This window comes from Schistocerca cancellata, chromosome 2 (genome assembly GCF_023864275.1).
Source record: "Schistocerca cancellata isolate TAMUIC-IGC-003103 chromosome 2, iqSchCanc2.1, whole genome shotgun sequence".
Classification (NCBI taxonomy): Eukaryota; Metazoa; Arthropoda; class Insecta; order Orthoptera; family Acrididae; genus Schistocerca; species Schistocerca cancellata.
This window is the reverse complement of record NC_064627.1, coordinates 223,997,178-224,024,027: the sequence shown is the minus strand read 5'-3', so window position 1 is coordinate 224,024,027 and position 26,850 is coordinate 223,997,178. Positions and strand designations below refer to the sequence as shown.

The window sequence follows — 26,850 nt, the reverse complement described above, 5'->3', positions numbered from 1 at the left end:
TCATTTTTTCACTCACTAAGCGAGTGAAAGGAATAAATACTTTTCTCTGAGTGGGCGTGGTAAACACTGTGGCTATCAAATAATAACGAGACGAAACAAATCACAGCCGGTCATTTTTACAATATACTTAGTTTGGAATTTAAACACTTTGAGATAGATCTAACCGAGACAACTGTGTCATTTGAATTCAGAAGTAACTGTAATCAGACACTTTGTCTTTCCACTGCGCGTTTCTGATGATTACAGCTACATCACCAGGTGGGTTTGTGTAAAACTGACGTAACATTGATGAATTATACATAATGTTTTCAGGACGGCCTGTGCCACCGTCTTTTAGTGGTAAGAAGTTGGTTTTCCGAATCGTGTTGGCACTGCACTCATCGCTGTCCCAGAACACAATCTCTGTTTATGTGAGTGAATGAAAGGTGAAGTGCGAAATATAAATCGGAACTGGTATTGCATCGTTTCATCATTGAAAGTCAACGTGTATGTTGCGCAAAAAATCATACATACAAACCATGTATTTTACGAAGACTGTTCGGAAAGTAATTAACGATCGGTCTCCAAATGGAAATCACAGTGAAAATCAAAACTGTTTTATTTGAAACAGTTAGCTACACCTTCCAGATACTTCTCTACATAGTCGCCGCTCCGACTTTGATATCTGTCATTACGTTGTACCAGCTTACCAATATCCTCGTCATAGAAGGCAGCCGTCTGTGCGTTCCGACAATTTTCTACATTGGACTGTAGCTCGTTGTCTGTGCCATAATGTTGTCTTCATAGCCAGGGGTTCATTTGAGCAGACGTGAACATCAGAGGGGGCCAGGTCGGTGCTGTATGGTGGGTGATGAAACACTTCCCATCGAAAACGCTGCAGGAGCCTCATTTCCCCTGCAGTCTGCGGCCGAGAACTGTCACGAAGAAGGAACTGCATGACAGTTATGTTATGTGGGTTTGCATGAAACCAGGCGAGATCTCTCGCCAGGCACCCATACTTGGCGGGAGGTTCTGTTTTCTAGGCATCTTCATGCTCTCCTTGTTCGCTCAGAACAGAGAAGAGCGACGTGACGCTATCTACGGGCATACCGAAGACACTGCCCAACACATCTGTGCAAAACTTCATCGGATATTCACTGTGGTTCCCATTTTGCGAGCAATAGTTCCTTATTTTCCGAATAGCCCTCATGTGTTAATTTTAAATAAGTCCACCTGATAGGTATTCAGCGAGAGAGTGCTGTCGGTGACATTAATTCGGCTTGCCGAACAAAATTTTTGAGTGCATGAGGGTAGTACGTGATGTGTAGCTGAAGTGAGTGCTAGCAGCCCGCCGCGTATCCCGTCGCTCCACCTTGCCCCACGTGCTGCCAGGTGTTACATTGTAAGATAGCTCCTGCAGCAGCGAGGGGCCGGAAGCGGCGACAGCGGGCTCCGCTCGTTACGTCTTGCCTCCCAGCTGTAATCCCGGAAGTGAAAGTCGCGTCTACGGCGGGCCAGCGTAATACCCGGTTTCATAACCGGCCGCTGCAAGTGGCTGTCATCTATTGACGAGCGTCTCACCGTGAGACCGCAACTGCGACCAATTCCAGAATGTTGTTCCAGCGCTTGGAATCCTTATCAGGTAGGCGTTATAGACCACATGAAGGTGTCACAGAAGTGCTCGAGTAGCACAAGTAAAAGTCCTTGGAAGAAAGACCAGATAATTCTCGCTAGACTCTGTCGGATAAATTTAGAGAACGTCCATTTCAAGAAGACTGTGCGTCCTTTACGCTGTCATCTTTTACGTCTAGGGATCGTGAGAAAAAGGCAAGAGAGATTAGGGGGCGTGAAGAGTTGTATACGAGTAGCCAGTCGGTTTTCCTTGGCTCAGTACATGAATGGAATAAAAATAAAAATATAATTATGGGACGATGTACCCTCTGGCTTGTACTGTACAGTGGCTTGTGGAGTATTTACGTGGATGTACATATTCAAAAGGTGTCGCATCTTGACGTTTTTCTAGTCCTTCGCGTTCTTCCACGTTCGTTCCCTTACTTCTTCTTCTTACTTATTGCTTTATTTTAATCTACAGTCCAAACATAGATTCTTACATTGATCCTGTCCATTGTAGACGTTGTTGAACGCTGCAACTATGCTGTAAATTAATGATAATGATAGCAAAAGCAACAACGAATTTCGTATTTTATTTCGTGGAATTTGGTATAATCGTCATGTTGACGTTTATAGGCGGTTACAGCGCAATATTCATACAGATATTATGCAGAAAATTGCGGTCATGAAGAAACAATAAATTTATATGGAGTCGGATACTGAAGTTGTATCAGAGGTGTGCTTAGTACTTAAATGTAGAAACTATAATAATGTGTGAAACGTTTTTGGTAGAATATTTTAAGTTCAGTTCGTATCAAAGCTCACAAGTTTATTTATTTTTATGAAGAGAATAGGAGCTTTTGAGATGCGGTTTTACAGAAGAATGCTGAGCATTATAGGTGTGGATGAAATAACTAATGGGGAAGTTGTTGAAAGGAACTGGGGAAAAAAGAAATTCCTGGCACAACCTGACTGAGTGACTGAGGTGTGTGTTGGGGGGGGGGGGGGTAAATTCGTAGAAGAAGAGCGAGACTTGTAATACAGTAATCAGATTCAAATGGAGTGGGACTTGCACAGGAGAGACTAGCATGAAGAGTTGCATGAAACGACATGATATGCGTAGTAGACCAGACTGTTGTCACATATATAGAATATGTGGAAAAGAACATGAAAAAAGCATTACTGGCCGTCAGAATAGTGCTGTTATCTAGGAGGAGACGGGCGACAGTGAGCACTGGATAACAGATTTGTTCAGTCGAGACTTTGTCAGCACAACATCGAAAAAGTTGAATGGAGGGCAGCTAGTTTTTTATTATCGCGAAATAAGAGAGAGAGTGTCACAAATATGATAAGTGACTTGGAGTGACAAGCATTGAAACATAGGCGTGTTACACTGCAGCGAGGTCTATGTATTCTCGAAATTTCGATCACCAACTTTCTCCTCGGGATGCCAAAACAGGTCTGTGACTCACATGTACTTAGGGAGAAGTGACCATCGTGATATCCGGAACCGCGGGACTACTACGGTCGCAGGTTCGAATCCTGCCTCGGGCATGGATGTGTGTATGTCCTTAGGTTAGTTAGGTTTAAGTAGTTCTAAGTTCTAGGGGACTGATGACCACAGATGTTAAGTCCCATAGTGCACAGAGCCATTTGAATCATTTTTGAACCATCGTGATAAAATACGAGAAATCGGAGCACGATGGGAAAGATTGAGATGTTGATTTTTCGGGAGCGGAACAGTCGCGAAATAAGTCTGAAAGTGGATCTCTGCGCCTTCTGCCAAACACTTGAGTGTGCATTGTTCAGTAATCGTGTAGATGTAGATAGGAAAAAACGGAAACATTATTGGTTTGCGAGTTGTAATTTGGGCGAGATAAATGCTATACAGGTAGCCGTGCGATAGGTCGATGGAAACGGAGGAGGATCGTAGAATTTGTGGCACGATATAAACGAGTGTTTGACAGCTGAAAGGCAGCAGCTGCGAGGTTGGCGCTGCTCGAAGCAACTGCTGCGCCGCGGCTGGTGGGTCGCCTCGCCGCTCGCTACAGCTAGGCCGTCCACTGCCGGCTGTCCCGTTAGCCCTGTGCGCCGCGGCACGCTGCCAGCCGCCAACCAGCCACCACAAGCTGCCGCCGTTCTCTCGTGTCTGCTCAGCACGGCTACGGACCTCACCTGGCGTCCAAGCTAGCCAAAACCCCGAGGAGACGCGGAGCTCTAGTCGACTTCATTTTAACTTTTCATAGCGCCATCTAATCAAGTCGTTCCGTGAACAAAACGGTTCTTCGTCTTCTTCCTCCTGTTTGTCTCTACAGTTCATAGTGAACATTGGCTTCTTAAGTAATTCTCCGCCTGTCATCACGATCCAACGCTCGAACTTTCCATATACCCTACATCTCGTTTTCTGTGGGTAGCCTACTCTAACTATCCATCTGGTTCTCGGTCGACCACGTCCTTTTCGATCCTCTGGATTTCCATGTAATATCCTTTTATCTACTTAAGTATCACTTGTGCGTGCCTTGTGCCGTGTCCATCTCAATCAGTCTGATTTTGTTATTTTTTTAACTAGTGGATCTTTACGTATAGTTTTCATCTAGTGATTATACCTCCTCTACCATCTTCCTCTTTCACACGTTGGCCCAACGATTCTTCGAAGTACTTTTTTCTCGAAGGAATCAAGCATTCCAGCCTCTTTTGATGTAAATGACTAAGTTTCCAAGCCATATATAATTACTGGTCTTATAGATTCAGATGACAAAACTCATGGGATACCTCCTAATAACGTGTCAGACCCCCTTTAGCCCAGCTTAATGCAGCAACTCGACGTGACATGAACTCAACAAATCCCGCGCAGAAATACTGATCGATGCCAAGGTTCCATAATTGCTAAAGTGTTGCTGCTGCAGGATTTTGTGCACGAATTGACCTCTCGATAATGCCCGTAAATGTTCGATGGGATTCATGTCGAGCAATTTGGATGGCCGAATGATTGACTCGAATTGTCCAGAATGTTCTTTAACCCAATTGCGAACAATTGTGGCCTGATGACATGACATTGTTGTTTGGGAACATGAAGTCCAGGAATGGCTGTAAGCGGTCTCCAAGTAGGCGAACATAACCATTCCCATCCAGTGATCGATTCAATTGGACTAGAGGCCCTAGCCCATTCCATGCAGCCTAAACAAAGCTCACAACAATATGGATCCACCACCAGCTAGCACAGTGCCTTGTTGATAACTTCGGTCCATGATTCCGTTGAGATGCCGTCAGTTCTTACCAACTGAAATTGGAACTCATCAGAACAGGCCAAGGTTTTCCAGTCGTCTAGGGTCCAACCGATATGGTCAGGAGCCCAAGAGAGGCACTACAGGCAATGTCGTACTACTAGCAAAGACACCCAGGTCGGTCGTCTGCTGCCATAGCCCATTAACGCCACATTTCGCCGCACTGTCCAAACGGATGCGTTCCTTGTAGGCTGCACATTGATTTCTACGATTATTTCACGCAGTGTTGCTTGTCTATTTCGATTGGCAACTCTACTAAAACGCCGCTGCTCTCGGTCGTTACACTTAGTCCATCGGCCACTGCGTTGTTTGTGGTGATGGGTAATGCCTGAAATTTGGTATTTTCGCACGCTCTTGGCACTGTGGATCTCGGATATTGATGGTTCAGATGCCTCTGAGCAGTAAGGGACTTAACATCTTGAGGTCAACAGTCCCCTACAACTTAGACCTACTTAAACCTAACTAACCATCCATGCCCAAGGCAGGATTCGAACCTGCGACCGTAGCAGTCGCGCGTTTTAGGACTGAAGCGCCTAGAACCGCTCGGCCACAGCGGCCGGATCGGATATTGATTCCCTAACTATATCCAAAAAGGGATGTCCCATGCGCCTAGCTCCAACTTCCATTCCGCGTTCAAAGTCTGTTGATTCCCGTCGTGTGGCCATAATCACATCGGATATATTTTTTACATGAATCACCTGAGCAAAAATTACAGCGCCCCCAATGGCCGGCCGAAGTGGCCGCGCGGTTCTGGCGCTGCTGTCTGGAACCGCGAGACCGCTGCGGTCGCAGGTTCGAATCCTGCCTCGGGCATGGATGTGTGTGATGTCCTTAGGTTAGTTAGGTTTAACTAGTTCTAAGTTCTAGGGGACTAATGACCTCAGCAGTTGAGTCCCACAGTGCTCAGAGCCATTTGAACCATTTTAGAGCCCCCAATGCACTGTTCTTTTATACCTTGTGTACGCGATACTGTCGCCCTCTGTATATGTGTATGTCGCTATCCCATGACTTTTGTGATCTCAGTGTGTTTTATAAATCGTTTATTTGGTGATTCGAATCAAGCCTTGAGGAAAATAGTTACTTTAATTCGAAGAAGGATCTGTTCACTGCTATTAATCTCTTTTTAATTTGATTAGAGCTGTCATTTGACTGGGTGACTGTAGATCCTAGATATTTAAGCTGATAAACTCTCTCAGAAGTATATATGCCCAGAGGGCATGTTCTCTTAACTTGCTTTCCCACCAGCATATATTTTGGTTTCTACTAGTTTATATTCAACCTCATATTCTACCGGCTTGTTCAAGTTCCATGAATGGTTTGTTCATTGCCTTCAGAGTTCGCGGAAGTGTCTGCGTCATCGCCGTAAGCAAGTATCTGCACTTGCTCGTCTCTGAAGAATTTGAATTAAATGGCGGGATGACAGTTCAATTCTCCGTCTTCTTATCAAAGTGTGACATAATAACGTTTGTTATGTAGAACACAAATTTCATTGCCATTGTTAGGGTAACCGCGCGCGATGAATGTTAGCACTGTACTTAAAGTTGGTACTGTCATCCCCATAATTGACAATATTGCATTGTATTTGAAGTTGCAGTAGGATGTGTTACCTGAAAAGGCAGACCGAGCTCGATCGTGTGTACGAGCCAGACAGAGAGAGAGAGAGGTTTTGTGTGTGTGTGTGTGTGTGTGTGTGTGTGTGTGTGTGCACGCGCACATACACTCCTTTGTTGTTTCTTTCAGTAGGAAGCATCACCATCTACAGCAGTGCGAGCGGGTTCGCATTGAGACAGCTGTTTCTTTGCCGCATTTGTAGTTGATGCTACAGAGAGAGGTTTACATGAAAATGCGAGGTACTTCAGTACGAGAGGTCAGAAGTGACGGTAACTGGGCGATACTGTCGCGTTACCGCCGGATCGTGGCCGGTATCGGCCGTAGATGGAGGGTGTGAGAAGGCTTCTAGCTCATCGCCACTCGCGAAGCCTCTCTGGCTACGACCCGCTGATGGCGAAGTAAAGCAATTGGCGGTTGCGCTGCGCCTCGCTCCGCACCCAACTGCGCCAGCGAGGAAATCGGAAACCCATCGCGCTTTCCGCGCCTCTTCAGCACAGGCTGGAAATTGCCTCCATGCCGTCCTCACCTCTTCCAAGTCGATCGCCCCGCCCCGCTCGGTGAATCGCCTGCGATCGACCTCGAGTAAGACCTGCGCTCAACTTCTGGAAACCGCGTGCGTTTGGTTTCAGCACCACAGGTTCTGGTTCTGTTGGGTGTCGATGCGGTCGTATTCAGTCACTCATAGGGAGACAAAACAGTTAACTTGCGACAGAGATATCGACTAGGATTGTCAGTCAGAGATGCTAGAAGTGTCCGAGTCGACAGCATGCGATCCTTCCGTGCGCGGCATTCGCACACGATCAGGCGTTCATATGGCTTTTCTGGGTAACGGCGTTAAGTGCCAGAGCGCGACACCTACTCTCCAGTATTGGATGAAACGACGAGTATACGTCACGTGCCATTCAATATTTGCTACGTGCCAGTGTCATGCTGTAGACGTTACTCTTTGACTATTCTACGTTTGGCAGACGACAAATTGTGCTTCGCACTGCGTTCTGATTCGCGTGTTATTGCCTTTAGCGAGTATACAGTTTGTTCCCGCAACCACCTGAGCCGGTCACGAGCTCGCTGGTAGCTAAAAGCGAGATCCGAACTTCCCTGTTTGTCCACAGTTTCGCCGCTACCTTCAGTCATCTGTATACTCGTAGCCACACTGCTGCAGTTTCCGACCACTTCCAGGCGATACCATATTGTCAGGTAGTATATTTTTCACACTCGCTAGTCATTGCCAGAGATGAAAGAAGCGACAAGGGCTAGAAGAACGTCCTACGACTGACAGGGCATCGAACTCTTCAATCTGACACTTAACCACTGAACCACAAACAATTACGTAGTCAGTTGTAGTGACTTGCCAAAAAAAGGAAAAAAAACTTGTGTAGCTTTTCGAAACGTTAAACGATAGTGAGTATTGTGATATAGCTGAATCACTGCAGGTAGAGAGAGAGAGAGAGTGAGAGAGAGAGAGAGATGTTTCAGTTGCGGCTACACCACATGTTAATATTAATGCATCAGAAGCGAGTTTTCTTTGACTGTTCGTTGTCGTTTTCCAGTTAAAGATACGTTTCTGTTATCAAGAACGACACCATGTACTGAATTTGAAACGTAGTAGGTATCCTCATCTGTTTTATTGTTTACCCTATGTGAAGTAATTTTTGTATACATCAGTCGAACTGCTTGACAGACAACGGACTTTCTCGTATAACACTTTCAGCAATTTGGAAACACACAAAAAAACTGGATAAGTTTCCATGTTTTCTGATGAATTTTGGGCCTGTTTTTTCGGTAGAAATTTGTAATGTGTTACTGATGAAGCACAGCAACCAGACACCCATTATATCGTTGGGCACTGAAGATGTCTCACTATCGGTACTGACAAGTATCGCGTCGCGTCTGAGACTTCCATCATCATCATCATCATTTAAGACTGATTATGCCTTTCAGCGTTCAGTCTGGAGCATAGTCCCCCGTATAAAATTCCTCCATGATCCCCTATTCAGTGCTAACATTGGTGCCTCTTCTGATGTTAAGCCTATTACTTCAAAATCATTCTTAACAGAGTCCAGGTACCTTCTCCTTGGTCTACCCCGACTCCTGCTACCCTCTACTGCTGAACCCATGGGTCTCTTGGGTAACCTTGCTTCTCCCATGCGTGTAACATGACCCCACCATCTAAGCCTGTTCGCCCTGACTGCTACATCTATAGAGTTCATTCCCAGTTTTTCTTTGATTTCCTCATTGTGGACACCCTCCTGTCATTGTTCCCATCTACTAGTACCTGCAATCATCCTAGCTACTTTCATATCCGTAACCTCAACCTTATTGATAAGGTGACCTGAATCCATCCAGCTTTCGCTCCCATACAACAAAGTTGGTCGAAAGATTGAACGGTGCACAGATAACTTAGTCTTGGTACTGACTTCCTTCTTGCAGAAGAGAGTAGATCGTAGCTGAGCGCTCACTGCATTAGCTTTGCTACACCTCACTTCCAGTTCTTTCACTATGTTGCCAACCTGTGAGAATATGCATCCTAAGTACTTGAAACCGTTCACCTGTTCTAACTTTGTTCCTCCTATTTGGCACTCAATCCGTTTATATTTCTTTCCTACTGACATTACTTTCGTTTTGGAGATGCTAATCTTCATACCATAGTCCTTACATTTCTGATCTAGCTCTGAAATATTACTTTGCAAACTTTCAATCGAATCTGCCATCACAACTAAGTCACCCGCATAAGCGAGACTGCTTATTTTTTGTTCACATATCTTAATCTCACCCAGCCAGTCTATTGTTTTCAACATATGATCCATAAATAATATGAACAACAGTGGAGACAGGTTGCAACCTTGTCTTACCCCTGAAACTACTCTGAACCATGAACTCAATTTACCGTCAACCCTAACTGCTGCCTGACTATCCATGTAAAGACCTTTAATTGCTTGCAAAAGTTTGCCTCCTATTCCATAATCTCGTAGAACAGACAATAACTTCCTCCTAGGAACCCGGTCATATGCCTTTTCTAGATCTATAAAGCATAGATACAATTCCCTGTTCCACTCATAACACTTCTCCATTATTTGCCGTAAGCTAAAGATCTGGTCCTGACAACCTCTAAGAGGCCTAAACCCACACTGATTTTCATCCAATTGGTCTTCAACTAATACTCGCACTTTCCTTTCAACAATACCTGAGAAGAGTTTACCCACAACGCTGATTAAAGAGATACCTCTGTAGTTGTTACAATCTTTTCTGTTTCCATGTTTAAAGATTGGTGTGGTTACTGCTTTTGTCCAGTCTGATGGAACCTGTCCCGACTCCCAGGCCATTTCAATTATCCTGTGTAGCCATTTAAGACCTGACATTCCACTGTATTTGATGAGTTCCGACTTAATTTCATCCACCCCAGCCGCTTTATTGCACTGCAATCTATTGACCATTTTCTCCACTTCCTCAAATGTGATCCTATTTCCATCATCATTCCTATCCCATTGTACATCGAAATCTGAAACATTGATCGTATTTTCACCTACATTGAGCAACTCTTCAAAATATTCCCTCCATCTGCCCAAGGCATCAACAGGATTCACCAGCAGTTTTCCTGACCTGTCCAAAATACTTGTCATTTCCTTCTTACCTCCCTTTCCAAGACTGCTAATTACACTCCAGAATGGTTTTCCAGCAGCTTGACCCAAAGTCTCCAACCTGTTTCCAAAGTCTTCCCAAAATTTCTTCTTGGATGCCGCAATTATCTGTTTGGCTTTGTTTCTTTCTTCAACATAACTTTCTCTGTCTACCTGAGTTCTAGTATGTAGCCATTTTTGATACGCCTTCTTTTTCCTTTTACAGGCTGCCTTGACTGTGTCATTCCACAAAGCTGTTTGCTTCATCCTACCTTTACACACTACTATTCCAAGACATTCTTTAGCCACTTCTAATACTGTGTCCCTGTACCTTGTCCATTCCTTTTCCAATGACTGTAATTGACTACATTCAACTAACTGGTACCTTTCTGAGATCACTGTTATGTACTTGTGCCTGATTTCCTTATCCTGAAGCTTCTCCACTCTTATCCTTCTACATATGGACCTGACCTCCTGCACTTTCGGCCTCACACTACCAATTTCACTGCAGATTAAATAGTGATCAGTGTCATCAAAGAATCCCCTGAGTACACGTGTGTCCCTCATAGCCTTCCTGAATTCCTGATCTGTTATTATATAGTCAATGACAGATCTGGTTCCCCTGCCTTTCCAAGTATACCGGTGAATGTTCTTATGTTTAAAAAAGGAGTTTGTGATTACTAAGCCCATACTGGCACAGAAATCCAAGAGTTGTTTCCCGTTCCTATTGGCCTCCATATCCTCTCCAAATTTACCCATAACCTTTTCATACCCTTCTGTTCGATTTCCAATCCTAGCATTAAAATCACTCATGAGCAGAACACTGTCCTTGTCCTTTACTCTAACAACTACATCACTGAGTGCCTCATAAAAACTATCCATCTTATCTTGATCTGTCCCTTCACAATGCGAATATACTGACACAATCCTAATTTTCTTGCTAGACACTGTCAAATCTATCCACATCAGTCGTTCGTTTACATACTTTATTGCAACTACGCTGGGTTCCATTTCTTTCCTGATGTAAAGCCCTACACACCATTGTGCTATTCCTGCTTTGACTCCTGACAGGTAGACTTTGTATTCTCCCACTACTTCTTCTTTCTCAGCCCTTACCCGAGTGTCACTAACAGCTAAAACGTCCAACCCCATCTTACTTGCAGCCTCTGCCAGCTCTACCTTCTGAGACTTCCAGAGAAGATAAAATGCTTTGATCTACTGTCGTCCGTGGAGATATACAAGGGAACTTTCTCCAGTTCAGAAGTAAAGCACCTCTCCTCAAAAGTATTTTTCGTTACTGCTTCTTTAAGGTAGGTTAGCCGCATTGCAGTTATCCATCACCTCTTCAGTAAGAGTAAGACGCATCACCGCCTACCGCTGTGTATAATCGTAGTACGTGGAGAATGATTCCGTGTTACGGCAGAGTCTCTACTTATTCACAGTGACTCCGAGCAGCAGTATATTCGCCTAGCTGCTTAGGACTCCGGGATCGACACAGGACAGACTGTGATGAAAAACAACCACTGTGTTCTGTTGTGGTCTGATGCACTGTAGTAGAGGCTGTAGTGGGCCCGGTTAGCGGTTGCGGTGCAATCGAATCGTGCGTGCCGCTTGAAACGAGGACGCACCGCGTAACGCCACACGGCACACATCCTCTCAATTCATTTTCAGCCTCACTACAAGCATGTCGTGGGACAAGGCTACATAAACAATCGTCGATAAAAAGCGGACGATATATTCGTGGTTTGGGTTTATTATTTCGATTCAGTAAGACGTCCCGCCGATATCGGGATCATTAGAGATATAGAAAAAGCTCCAGGTGAGAAAGGAAATCACCTGTAGTGTTGCTCAATGAGCCATCCTAGCGCTTTCCCAAAGTGATGTAGGGAAACTAAGGACGACGTAAATCAGGATGACCAGGCGAGAAACACCGCTTCTTCCAAACGCGAGTCCAGCTATCAAGAACTTACCTAATTTAGACACTCGTTCGGTTGCAGCTCTGTAGACGAAAGTAGCCCTAAAGGTCGATACAGCGGCTGATCTATGACAGAAGTTACAAAAACAGGCAAAAATATTGTTATCGGTACTGCTCAGCAATAGCCACATTTCATAATTATACGTTGAATTTTGACCATTCATGTAAAGAAAAGTAGAAAAACTCTTGGAAATGTACGAATTCATTTCGTAAGACACGTGGGACCAACAGCTTCTGCGACAAAGCTTGTACAATTCGTGGCGTTGGATTAAACAGCCATTAAATTTCTGGAAATCTGTGCTTCAGTCAGCTTCTCCCCATTTTTATGCACGTGTATACCGCTATATGATACCTTGACCGACGAAACCCGTTACATGTTAAGCGAATATGTCGGCAGCGGTATATAAGGGAAGTCTGTTGCACTGCATAACGATCCTCGACGTTCCTTACAACTTGAAAGAGAGAATTCGCATTTAATTGGAATTTTTAATATTATATTTTGCTGACATGTAGTTACTAAAACAGATTGTGTTTTTAAGATGTTAAATGGTACATATACGTAATATGAAGCTTAATATTATTTTAACAAAGTTTATCAGTGTGGCAGGTTTAAATAGCGGTAAACTTAAAAACTTATTAAGAGTTGGAAAGGCTTATAATTAATAATATATATATTAAGAAGATAGCAAACTAGAAAGATAGTTCAAATGGCTCTGAGCACTATGGGACTTAACTTCTGAGGTCATCAGTCCCCTAGAACTTAGAACTACTTGAACCTAACTAACCTATGGACATCACAAACATCCATGCCCGAGGCAGGATTCGGACCTGCGACCGTAGCGGTCGCGCGGTTCCAAACTGAAGCATCTAGAACCGCTCGCCACACCGGCTGGCAGGAAGATAGTGAAGAGTTTATGTTGTTCAAGAGGAGGTACCCGAGAGGGTCTCAATCCTGGACAGCCATCGCCCGATCTAGTACTGCCCACCGTCCGAGGACGAAGACCTCAGCAATATTTTGAGCCTCTCGCCCTCAGATGACGTGATCCTACATCAAAGCTAGGTTACTCAACACGGCAGCGTGTGCTGTCCTTTATTTCTACATTTCTCTTACAATCTAATTCATGTCATTAAAATTTATCCGTTATTCTATGTTCCTACCTTTACTTGTGCAAGTACTCTTCATGGATGCTCTACATATTGTGCCGCACAGTAGCTGAGATCGGTCCACAAGGTCTGGCCTCTAAGTGATTGTGATATGTCGCCATGTGAGTGCGATAGGTCGTATTTCCCGCATGCAGTGGTCATACTGTAGAAGTACGTGTTCTGCGGTGAATCTCTCTCCACACCACAATCTGCCCCCTGACCGAGGTTGACACGCAGCAAATGAATGACGCATGATCCTTCACAGGTTAAGAAATGAAACCTGCCCGGACTAGGATTGACATGTTTCATTCGTAATCGCTCTTTGATGGTGGGAAAGAATGCTTATAACCTTCGGGACTTTTTGCATTTTTCCCACTCCCTCTGCCAAGAATTCACTCTCCAGGTTTGAGGTACAGCTCCTCGAATCGGTCGCAAAAATGGTTCCTCTGTGGCGTGTGCATTTTCCCTGGAGTTTCTGCCTCTATAAGTAAAATCCGCGGACCAGCAGGTGTATGGTAAATGATAACCAGTGACACCCTTGAGCATCGAACTCCGCGTTCGGCCGATGCGGCGCGCAATATTGCAGTCTAGAGGTTGTATTTCACCGCCCTAGTGTCTCACTGGTGCTCTACCTCCACTGGATACCCGATTCCCTGCCAGACGGCACGCCACTGTGTGCCGAAGAGTCCAGTGGTACAGACGCATCGTTGGCGCCACGTCAGCAATGTGCCGCACTGTGGAATACGTGTGCGTCGCAGCAGACGGGAGGAGGCATATCGCCAGAATATTAGATGGTGATGCGAACAACAGTCGATACGAACGCGCAGTCTCTGACGGCTGTTTGGATGAAGCGTCAGTCAAGATTTCCTGACTTCGCATTTCAAGGCCAGCTACAACGCTGACAGTGCATTCAGATGTCTCTGGTCCATTTTGCCAACAGTGACACTGTTGTTGTAACACATCACCCCGTAGCAAGTGTAATGCCGGATGTGGCAAACCGCGTTAATCGAGTTAGAACATGGACCCGCGTTGAAGCCCGTGATTTGAGCATAAGGCGGCGAGTAGCGTCGGCTGCGCGTAGTGAAATGTTAAGCCGCTTCCTAGTAAGCGCCAGAAGCGGTCGGCGATCGACAGCGAGCGATGTCTGTATACGCGACACTCCAGCAAGAGGCGGCAAAACCGGGCGATATGCTCGGGTGTCCTGCGTGCGAGTGACGGAATTTTAATATAAAGGCGTAATTTCTCACTATGAGTATCGTTTCCTTACAACGTTCGTTATTTTACGTTACGACAGAAATCTCGACCTTCACAGAAATGTGGTTCTTGTCAATTTCATCGGAAGTTTCTTTCTTATATTATGCAGGTAAGGTGGTGTCCGTTGCATCTCATCGTAAACATACTTCTGATTCGTATAAAAATAAAGCCAAATGAATAAAAAATAAAGCCAAATGGACAAAACATTTTCTCAGTTATGACGTTATTTCAGTAAATAACGTCGTTTAGATGGGATTTACCATTTAGTTACTACATACAATTAAAGTATGTAGCCAAGTAGCCAATATATGTAAGTTTATATATACTAAGAACAGATACCATCGGTGACCATGCAGCTCGCTAGAATGAAATTACAATGACATGAACACGCTTAACTGCTTACAGGCGTTGACATACGTCAGCGGGGACAGATGAAAATGTGCGCCCCGACCGGGATTCGAACCCGGGATCTCCTGCTTACATGGCAGACGCTCTATCCATCTGAGCCACCGAGGACACAGAGGATATCGCGACTGCAGGGATTTATCTCTGGCACGCCTCCCGCGAAACCCACATTCTCAACGTATTGTCCCGCACTACATTCGTAGTGGGGGCCATTATACTCATTACTCGCGGGGCGTTGCCAACTCCCGTAAGAGTTCGGGCACTGTTTGTGCATTCGCACAGAAGAAGAAGATGGCCAAGTGGCCGGTGAGCCTTAACTGTATATATACTAAGATGGTATCTGTTCTTTCGAAAGTACATGTCCGAAAGAACAGATACCATCAGTTACCAAGCAGCTCGTTAGAATGAAATTACAATGAAAGAACAGATACCATCTTAGTATATATATAGTTAAGGCTCACCGGCCACTTGACCATCTTCTTCTTCTGTGCGGATGCACAACAAGTGCCCGAACTCTTACGGGAATCGGCAACGCGCTGCGAGTAATGAGTATAATGGGCGGAGCCACTACGAATGTAGTGTGATGATGATGATGTTTGGTTTGTGGGGCGCTCAACTGCGTGGTTATCAGCGCCCGTACAATTTCTCAACCTTTGCTCAGTCCAATTTCGCCACTTTCCTGGATGATGATGAAATGATGAGGACAACACAAACACCCAGTCATCTCGAGGCAGGTGAAAATCCCTGACCCCGCCGGGAATCGAACCCGGGACCCCGTGCTCGGGAAGCACGAATGTAGTGTGGGACAATATGTTTGAGAATGTGGGTTTCGCGGGAGGCGTGCCAGAGATAAATCCCTACAGTCGCGCTATCCTCTGGGTCCTCGGTGGCTCAGCTGCCGGCACGGTCGCTCAGCGTGTTCGGTCAGAGAGCCGGTTGGCCTCTGTAATAAAAAAATTGAGTGGAAGGATCAACCACCGAGCTTTAACAGGATGTCTTGCGACGTCCACAACGATCAACCACGAAAAAAAAATAAAGATGGTTAGAGCGTCTGCCATGTAAGTAGGAGATCCCGGGTTCGAGTCCCGGTCGGGGCACACGTTTTCATCTGTCCCAGTTGACGTATGTCAACGCCTGTAAGCAGTTAAGGGTGTTCATTTCATTGTAATTACATGCAAGTTCCTCACTTTCTATTTTATTTCGGTCGACATTATTTCTATCCGACCACGTTTCTGCCTGTTTTTCGCATATTAATTACGATAAAACCACTTGCTGACGCAGCAGGTCGTGGACTGAATCAAGTAGTAACAGAGCTTTCGTCCCATCGTAAAGACCTGGGTTGCTGGCTTTACGCTGAAATGAGGACGCGTGAAAGACGATTTAAAGTAGCGGCTTTAGGAAACTCGAAAGTTAGTCCTGTCGGGCTGTTTAATGAGAGGCTGGTAAGTTAGTTTAATTGAAATGTTGCCCATGAGATAATGGCTATATAACTGTGTGTGTGTGTGTGTGTGTGTGTGTGTGTGTGTGTGTGTGTGTGTGTGTGTGTGTGTGTGTGTGTGTGTGTGTGTGTGTCTCCACGGTGACGTCAGTGGGGGTACTGTAATCGGCCGTCGGCGTCTATGTGTTTGCTTGAGGCATTACGCTCCTTTGCTCACAACATAATTTCATATGCCTTTTCGGCTAATTGCCTTTGCGAAACTAATTTGTAGCGCGCTGTGAATGGGTAAACTTTGAACGCGGTTCTGCTTACCGGTCTGTTCCGCCATCCCGGACGTACGGCTGGTCACAGCCTTCATTTAAAAGTAAAATGAAAACACGCGTTGTGATAGAGTATGCTTTAAACTTGATTTAGTGAATGTTTCCAGTCGTATTTGATAGAATTATAAGCCAACAATTCGCAGGGAAAGTGAAAACAATAATTGAGCAAAATAGGTGAATTCCGCTAGCAATTGTTACGAATGACACTACTTTTTCATATTCCTCCTAGTTAGGAAATTGTTTAGAAGTCAGCGACAAAGGCAGGAAGATTAGAGCCCCATCACGTTGCGCACACACAAACTGCCCGCCTCTGCATCTCAGAGACTTTCAAAGGCATTTATGAACATGGCTTCAACTAAACAAAACGTGTTGGTCGCAGTCAGTGTTATTTTTTCTTTCGTCACCAGTTTTGTGTAAATAGGTTTTTCACTTTGTTCTATCTTGGTACTCCTTACTTTTTATTTCCTATAAACAAAGTTCAGTGACTTGCTTATTGGTGGTGTTTCATTTAGGAGTTCCATTCTTGGGAAACACACTGTCTCAGACACAAAAGACATTACTAACTACATTTATGATGAGCAGACAGGAAGAAGAATGAACTGGCAGACCTAAAATCTGCGGAGGCGACTGGCACACACGCTCCGACCTGGATACCTGCATCAGTAGAACAATCTAATTTACATTTTCTCCGGTCTGCTGTACAGTCGGCTAAACGTCTCGTCCCTTACGCAGTCAGTGGAGACGAAGAAGAGGAGCATGATTTTGGCAAGAATAGGGCAGAAAATCGGCCGCAGCCTTTTCAAACATCCTGATCTAGAGGACCTATGAATAACCGGAAAATCTGGCCGGGGTGGCCAAGCGGTTCTAGGCGCTACAGTCTGGAACCGCGTGACCGCCACGGTCGCAGGTTCGAATCCTGCCTCGGGCATGGATGTGTGTGATGTCCTTAGGTTAGTTAGGTTTAAGTAGTTCTAAGTTCTAGGGGACTGATGACCTTAGAAGTTAAGTCCCATAGTGCTCAGAGCCATTTGAACCAATAACCGAATAATGAATGGCTGAGCAGTATTTGAACCGTTTTCCTCCAGAACATTAGAGATAAATGTCGTTACCGTGTGGAACATATTAGTAACGTGCTTTAAAATGAATTGTAGCAGAATTTCATATGAAAATTGTTGTAGCTTGAAACTTGTTGTGGACTAGAAAACAGGCGGTTACGGTGACGAGACTACTCGGTTGTTTGCAGATAAACTTCGAGCTCGGCATTGTACGTTATCTACCGCTGCGCAGCGTGTGTTTTGAGATAACCTGAGTGGCAGGGCAAGTAGAATTGGGGGACGAGCCCACGGCGCAGCTGCTGGCTCTGCTCCGGTGATTCAGCGGAGAGGCACCCGGGACACACCTTGGCGGCGATGTCGCGTTTGGTCAAACCTTCCACGTTGGCCGCTCTGACTCACCTGACCGCCAGGTCACACTCGCACTGCGTGGGCGGCTGGTCGCGAAAGCAGGCTACTGCGCTAGACCTCAGCAAAGCCATGAGCACCATTCGCGGACTCAGGTGGAGGGGGGGGGGGTAAAAAGGCCCCAAAGATCATTTGAATACAGTGTTTGTTTATTTACATACATCAGTGTCAAAGATTTTCTTTTCTTCCTCCCTTCCTCCACCTCACGTCTCGTTCCAATCTGCAGTTGCAGAACTCTACATCAGTAGCCTTCGAACTCCCGCTCGAACGAGCTCGAGATTTCGCGATAAGCCCCAAAGCTCGATTACAGTATTGAGTGTTGCTACAACAAGCGCACCACATTTGACTCATCGCGTCGTGAGAGCAAGCGATGGCGCAAAACTAAAAGACTGCCACAAGAAAAAATTGTAGCTCTGCTTGAAGTTTGGCAGTTTAGTTTAGTGAAACACCGCTGGAAATGGTAATGGTAATAAATCCTACCGCCGTACAAACTATTGGTGTATTTGAACTGATTTCTATAAAAAGGAATCATATAATAATTACGGATACCATATATAAACATTTATGTTGATTTTTCTATGTAAAGCAAACAGTCAAAGCCAAAATAATCTTTCGAAGCTGTTACTCGATTCTGAACCCAATCTGTGTTTTATTTAGTTATTGGAAACCATAATAATTTACCGAGTAGCTACTCAACATTTCGATCCCTTTTCACATATTATAATAATGTGTGAAAATGTTAATCAGCTTCAAAAGAGGATACTAACATTCACATGAAACAAGATAGAAAACTAATTTGGAACTGAATGGGTAATAAACGAAATAAATCGTATTAAATTGACTGTAACTGCAATCGCGAGAATAAAGGCCAGGTCTCTACAGAGATAGTACCAACGGACGTCACTAGATCAGAAGACGAGCAAAAACGGTACAATTAGATTAAATCGTGTTGTGATTCTTTATTTAAGTATCAGTGACTGTGTTCACATCTGACCTGCACTCTATGAGATATTGCGGTACATGTTTCAAGGTTATTTTTATTATTAATATCGCAATGACAAGTCATGGAGATAGTGTAACATAAGTCGCTAGATCGTTCGGCGATCAAAAGCTAGAGCGAAGCCCGAGCATTCTAGAGCTGTGGCGTCAACTGCACGAACTTTCGAGCGGTGACCAAGCACAGCACCGCCTATAAAATAGAATCTAACCATAGAGAACTAATCGCATGAATTCGATTGTTGAGCCTGGACGGCCGTTAGACGACAGCTGTACAAACCAAGCGCACTGTTGCCACATGAGCTATGTTAGCCATCGACGTCTGTTGAGGTAGTAGTCGGGTTTTTATTACGCAACTTAGACGAAATGACAATGTGACGATAGCGTGAGTTTAACCCTTAACTCAGGAGGTTACTCTGTAATCTATATTACGATGCGAGGTCGCTGGGACCCCTGTGTTTAAAGCGATATTTAAGGCCTAAATCATTTCAAAGTTTTAACTTTAATTTTATGACATTTATTTTGACAGTTATTTAAGTGATCAACTAATCCTTGTTGATTTTACTGTACTAACCAAAGCCTGCAGGCCTTTAACCTTTTATGACACATCAGATGCTTTCGTGTGGTTTTTTTAAGTAATACACACAAACGAATTGTTAACGGTATTGAATTTTACTTTCTGTTGAATTTTAGTATCTGTGAAGCATGTAAATTTTCACATAAAACAAAATGCCAGGGTTTAAACTTGCACATAAAAATTGCCGTCATAGATACAAAAAGAAAATCTGCAAAACTGAAACGCAACGATGGGATCTACATTTTTTATCACCACTCAGAACGCATTTGATTTTACTAATACTTTAAGTATTTTAGTTTAGAAACAGAAAGTTCCACATCACACATGTGAAGATCCTCTTCTGAATGATCACCTTGTTAGCTAGCAGACATGAGATCACTGGATATTGTAAAAGTCGTCTTCTTCGTCTATTTCTTGATCTTCCTCCATCCACCGACAAACAATTTTATAAAACTTACTTGCAGATTAAAACTGTGTGCCGGACCGAGACTCGAGCTCGGGACCTTTGCCTTTCATGGGCAAGTGCTCTACCATCTGAGCTACCCAAGCACGACTCACGACCCGTCCTCACAGCTCCAATCCTGCCAGTACCTAGTCATCTCATTCTGGAAACATCCCCAGGCTGTGGCTAAGCCATGTCTCCGCAATATCCTTTCTTCCAGGAGTGCTGGTTCTACAAGGTTCGCAGAAGAGCTGCAGTGAAGTTTGGAAGGTAGGAGACGAGGTACTGGCAGAATTGAAACTGTGAGGACGGGTCGTGAGTCGTGCTTGGGTAGCTCAGATGATAGAGCACTTGCCCGCGAGAGCCAAAGGTCCCGAGTTCGAGTCTCGGTCTGGCACACAGTTTTAATCTGCCAGGAAGTTTCATACCAGAGCACACTCCGCTGTAGAGTGAAAATCTGAATCTGGAATTTCACAAAACGTAGTATCGTTAAAACTGACAGGTTCCTGCGAACATATTTTGTAGTATACTGAAGAAAACAGGTACGTATTTCACGAGGTCTAGGAGACCCAGCATGTATCAGTAACACGTGTCAACTACACTCCTGGAAATTGAAATAAGAACACCGTGAATTCATTGTCCCAGGAAGGGGAAACTTTATTGACACATTCCTGGGGTCAGATACATCACATGATCACACTGACAGAACCACAGGCACATAGACACAGGCAACAGAGCATGCACAATGTCGGCACTAGTACAGTGTATATCCACCTTTCGCAGCAATGCAGGCTGCTATTCTCCCATGGAGACGATCGTAGAAATGCTGGATGTAGTCCTGTGGAACGGCTTGCCATGCCATTTCCACCTGGCGCCTCAGTTGGACCAGCGTTCGTGCTGGACGTGCAGACCGCGTGAGACGACGCTTCAACCAGTCCCAAACATGCTCAATGGGGGACAGATCCGGAGATCTTGCTGGCCAGGGTAGTTGACTTACACCTTCTAGAGCACGTTGGGTGGCACGGGATACATGCGGACGTGCATTGTCCTGTTGGAACAGCAAGTTCCCTTGCCGGTCTAGGAATGGTAGAACGATGGGTTCGATGACGGTTTGGATGTACCGTGCACTATTCAGTGTCCTCTCGACGATCACCAGTGGTGTACGGCCAGTGTAGGAGATCGCTCCCCACACCATGATGCCGGGTGTTGGCCCTGTGTGCCTCGGTCGTATGCAGTCCTGATTGTGGCGCTCACCTGCACAGCGCCAAACACGCATACGACCATCATTGGCACCAAGGCAGAAGCGACTCTCATCGCTGAAGACGACACGTCTCCATTCGTCCCTCCATTCACGCCTGTCGCGACACCACTGGAGGCGGGCTGCACGATGTTGGGGCGTGAGCGGAAGACTGCCTAACGGTGTGCGGGACCGTAGCCCAGCTTCATGGAGACGGTTGCGAATGGTCCTCGCCGATGCCCCAGGAGCAACAGTGTCCCTAATTTGCTGGGAAGTGGCGGTGCGGTCCCCTACGGCACTGCGTAGGATCCTACGGTCTTGGCGTGCATCCGTGCGTCGCTGCGGTCCGGTCCCAGGTCGACGGGCACGTGCACCCTTCCGCCGACCACTGGCGACAACATCGATGTACTGTGGAGACCTCACGCCCCACGTGTTGAGCAATTCGGCGGTACGTCCACCCGGCCTCCCGCATGCCCACTATTCGCCCTCGCTCAAAGTCCGTCAACTGCACATACGGTTCACGTCCACGCTGTCGCGGCATGCTACCAGTGTTAAAGACTGCGATGGAGCTCCGTATGCCACGGCAAACTGGCTGACACTGACGGCGGCGGTGCACAAATGCTGCGCAGCTAGCGCCATTCGACGGCCAACACCGCGGTTCCTGGTGTGTCCGCTGTGCCGTGCGTGTGATCATTGCTTGTACAGCCCTCTCGCAGTGTCCGGAGCAAGTATGATGGGTCTGACACACCGGTGTCAATGTGTTCTTTTTTCCATTTCCAGGAGTGTATAAACAACGAAAGCAATAATGCAGCCGGGTAGGCGATTTAAGGAGGAGTATTGAAGCATTTCGCCTGAACTGGTCTTCGAGAGCTAGTTCGATAGTTTTCGCATTCTGAGAGACCACCTCTTGAGTTTAGTGTTACGAATCACGAGTCGAGGAAATGGCTTCTTGTAGGATACGAGCGCTAGCAGAACTCACGCAACTGTGCCGGTTAATTCTTAAACCGCCTTTCTTCCTTTTTGTTTGCACCCTTGCGGGGGCCTATCTTGCCACCCCCTGGGCACGGCCGTGGTTGCCCGGTGCAGAGTGGAGCAGCTCCTGTAGGAAGCGGCGGCCGGTGGCAGGTGTCCACGGCGTGGTGTTCCTGTTCCTGTTCCGGTTCCCAGCGCCGCGCTCTCGCAGTGAGACCGTTCCCACAGGCCTCAATGGGTGCACGATTAATGGCCCGCCCTGCCGCACCCCTCCTTACTGGAAGCCAGGGGAGGCTGCAAAAAGCCGCCGCCACCCCCTTGGCTGCCGCGCCAACTCACCGGCTTCAAACCGTTCCCGGCGCGTCCGGTTTTTGCGCTCTGGCGGCGCATTGCGGCCGCAGATCGCCTCTCCTGGGTCTTCCTTCTTCTTCTCTTCTCCCACAGTCCACTTTTGCTTTCCCCCTCGCCCGATATCGCGCTGCCAGGTGTGTCCACCCCTGATCACTCACCTATGCGGTGTAATCGTGTCTCAGCTTTGAAAAAGAAAAGTTGCATAGAAATCCCGCCTTATCCGTGACATCATTAATTTGTCTTTCCTGTAGTAGAAGAGAGTTATTCACTCAACATGATCAGTTCCCTGCAGAAGTGTTTTTACAATATACGTAAAAAATCACTTACGTAAAATACAAAGAAAAGTAAAAGATTGTCTCAATGTTTTAAATATTTGGCAACGGCCTTGCCGCAAATGTAACACCGGTTCTCGTCTGATCACCGTAGTTGAGTGATGTAGATGGGTGACCATCCGGTCTGACGAGGACTGTTGACAAGCGGGATGCACTCAGGCCTTGTGAGGATTCATTTGACCACATCACGGTGTTTCAGTCGTCTAGGGTCCAACCGATATGGTCATGAGCCTAGGAGAGACGCTACGGACGATGTCGTGCTGTCTGCGAAGCCACTCGTGTGGATCATCTGCTGCCGTAGCTCATTAACGCCAAATGTCGCGGCACTGTCCTAACGGATACGTTCGCCGCACGTCCCATATTGATTTCTTCGGTTATTTCGTGCAGTATTGATTGTCTGTTAGCACTGACAAGCTGCTCTCGGCCGTTATGTGAAGGCCGTCGACCACTGCGTTGTCCGTGGTGAGATGTAATGCGTTAGCCGGCCGGTGTGGCCGAGCGATTCTACGCGCTTCAGTCTGGAACCGCGCGACCTCTATGGTCGCAGGTTCGAATCTTGCCTCGGGCATGGATGTGTGTGATGTCCTTAGGTTAGTTAGGTATAAGTAGTTCTAAGTTCTAGGGGACTGATGACCTCAGATGTTGAGTCCCGTAGTGCTAAGAGCCATTTGAACCATTTGTAATACGTGAAATTTGCTATTGCCGGCACTCTCTTGACTTTGTGAATCTCGGAATATTGAATTCTCTAACTATTTCGGAAATGGGATGTCCCATGCATCCAGCTCCAACTACCATTCCGTGTTCAAACTCTGTTAATTCTCGTCGTGCGGCCATAATCACTCGGAAACCTTTTCAAGTGATTCACCTGAATACAAATGACGGCTCCGACAATGCACTGTTCTTCTATACTTTGTGTACACGATACTACCGCCATCTGTATAAGTGCATCTCAATGTACCTGCGACGGGTTCGTGAGTTAGCCGTTTACAATAATGACATGCCATGAATTTCAGTGCGCATTATCGGAAAGAATTTGCCCCAGCCCTCTCCTCTCCAGAGGGAAGAGAAAACGAAGTGGTCTGCATAACTGATGTAGATGGAGACCTTTTCGGCCTAGACTTAGAGGACAGATGTGGCGAATTTGCTGAATTGGAGCAAGGTTGCATTTTCGAAGAGTTATTATCGCTTGAGGAGCCCGCCAGGGTAGTCGAGAGCGCTAAAGCGCTGCTTCCTGGACTCGGGTAGACACGCCGGCCCCGCATCGAATCCGCCCGGCGGATTAACGGCGACGGTCGCTGTGCCGGCCAGCCTGGATGTGGTTTTTAGGCGGTTTTCCACATCCTACTAGGTGAACACCGGGCTGGTCCCCACGTCCCGCCTCAGTTACACGACTCGCAGGCATTTGCAACGCATTCACACTATTTCACGATTTACACTGACGCAGACAGATGGGGTACACTAATTCCGTCCCGCGGGGTATGAGGTGGCGGCAGGAAGGGCATCCGGCCACCCTTTAAAATTAACCACGCCAAGTCCGTACTTAACCCTGCGAACAATGCGGGATAACGGCAGTAGCGAAAGAAAGAAAGATTATCGCTTGAGGATGTGCGCATGCCTCTGAATCGCGTCGTGACAAATGGGTGAGAAATTGAGATGTCTGTGGTGAGTATTGCGATAGCTGAAGTGTGCTGAGTGCGGAGCACACCTCCGGTGTGTTCCGGTGTGCCGCTTGCCGGAAGCACCGCTAGCCAGTCTGTGCGCGACGCCGTGTTTTGCGCCAGTATCGCCGCACAGCCCGGTGCAGCCGGTTTCGCGCGGACTCGAGATTTGCCGGTTTGGCGAGTTGTCAGCGGGCAGGCACGCCGTATAGTAGCCCTCTGCGCGGCAGCGCTGGCGTGGCGTGGCGCGGCGCGTCGTGTAGGCGCGAGACAGGTCTAGAGGGGCGAGGACTGCCGCAGTAGCGGAGCAGTGTGTCGCTACTGTCTGGGCCGCTACGAGGCAGAGAAATTGTGCAGTTTCTCTCAGGCAAATCCCATGTAACCTATTTCGCCACCAACCGAAATTCTACTACACTCCACAAGCCATGTTATGCCATGTGGCGGAGGGTACTTATGCCGCAAATACAGGGTGTTACAAAAAAGTACGGCCAAACTTTCAGGAAACATTCCTCACACACAAATAAAGAAAAGATGTTATGTGGACATGTGTCCGGAAACGCTTAATTTCCATGTTAGAGCTCATTTTAGTTTCGTCAGTATGTACTGTACTTTCTCGATTCACCGACAGGTGGCCCAATTGAAGGAAGGCAATGTTGACTTCGGTGCTTGTGTTGACATGCGACTCATTGCTCTACAGTACTAGCATCAAGCACGTCAGTACGTAGCATCAACAGGTTAGTGTTCATCACGAACGTGGTTTTGCAGTCAGTGCAATGTTTACAAATGCGGAGTTGGCAGATACCCATTTGATGTATGGATTAGCACGGGGCAATAGCCGTGGAGCGGTGCGTTTGTATCGAGACAGATTTCCAGAACGAAGGTATCCCGACAGGAAGACGTTCGAAGCAATTGATCGGCGTCTTAGGGAGCACGGAACATTCCAGCCTATGACTCGCGACTGGGGAAGACCTAGAACGACGAGCACACCTGCAATGGACGAGGCAATTCTTCGTGCAGTTGACGATAACCTTAATGTCAGCGTCAGAGAAGTTGCTGCTGTACAAGGTAACGTTGACCACGTCACTGTATGGAGAGTGCTACGGGAGAACCAGTTGTTTCCGTACCATGTACAGCGTGTGCAGGCACTATCAGCAGCTGATTGGCCTCCACGGGTACACTTCTGCGAATGGTTCATCCAAAAAAGTGTCAATCCTCATTTCAGTACAAATGTTCTCTTTACGGATGAGGCTTCATTCCAACGTAAATTTTCACAATCAACATGTGTGGGCTGACGAGAATCCGCACGCAATTGTGCAATCACGTCATCAACACGGATTTTCTGTGAACGTTTGGGCAGGCATTGTTGGTGATGTCTCGATTGGGCCCCATGTTCTTCCACCTAAGCTCAATGGAGCACGTTATCATGATTTCATACGGGATACTCTACCTGTGCTGCTAGAACATGTGCCTTTACAAGTACGACACAACATGTGGTTCATGCACGATGGAGCTCCTGCACATTTCAGTCGAAGTGTTCGTACGCTTCTCAACAACAGATTCGGTGACCGATGGATTGGTAGAGGCGGACCAATTTCATGGCCTCGACGCCCTCCTGACCTCAACCCTCTGGACTTTCATTTATGGGGGCAGCATTTGAAAGCTCTTGTCTACGCAACACCGGTACCAAATGTAGAGACTCTTCGTGCTCGTATTGTGGACGGCTGTGGTACAATACGCCATTCTCCAGGGCTGCATCAGCGCATTAGGGATTCCAAGCGACGGAGGGTGGATGCATGTATCCTCGCTAACGGAGGACATTTTAAACATTTCCTGTAACAAAGTGTTTGAAGTCACGCTGGAACGTTCTGTTGCTGTGTTTTTCCATTCCATGATTAATGTGATTTGAAGAGAAGTAATAAAATGAGCTCTAACATGGAAAGTAAGCGTTTCCGGACACATGTCCACATAACATATTTTCTTTCTTTGTGTGTGAAGAATATTTCCTGAAGGTTTGGCCGTACCTTTTTGTAACACCCTGTATAAATTCGCCAGTTCCTGTTGCACTCGCAGATGGTGCTGGGGAAGAATTACTGTCGGCAAAGCCATCGGCACACAGGACGAGATGGTTAACGTTGATGTGGAGGTCTATGAGTTTTGTGACGTCGCTTCCTGCTATTTTACGATGAGG

General features: G+C 46.4%; 1 protein-coding gene and 1 non-coding gene across 4 annotated transcripts in view; one reads left to right on the top strand and one right to left on the bottom strand.

Annotated features, from left to right (window-relative positions):
• Positions 1 to 26,850, top strand: part of LOC126161549 (serine/threonine-protein kinase 26) — a 649,054-nt gene that overhangs the window by 519,554 nt on the left and 102,650 nt on the right. The gene's annotated exons all lie outside the window — the stretch shown is intronic.
• Positions 14,917 to 14,990, bottom strand: Trnat-ugu (transfer RNA threonine (anticodon UGU)). Its single transcript has one exon. It is a non-coding gene; the product is annotated as a tRNA-Thr (tRNA).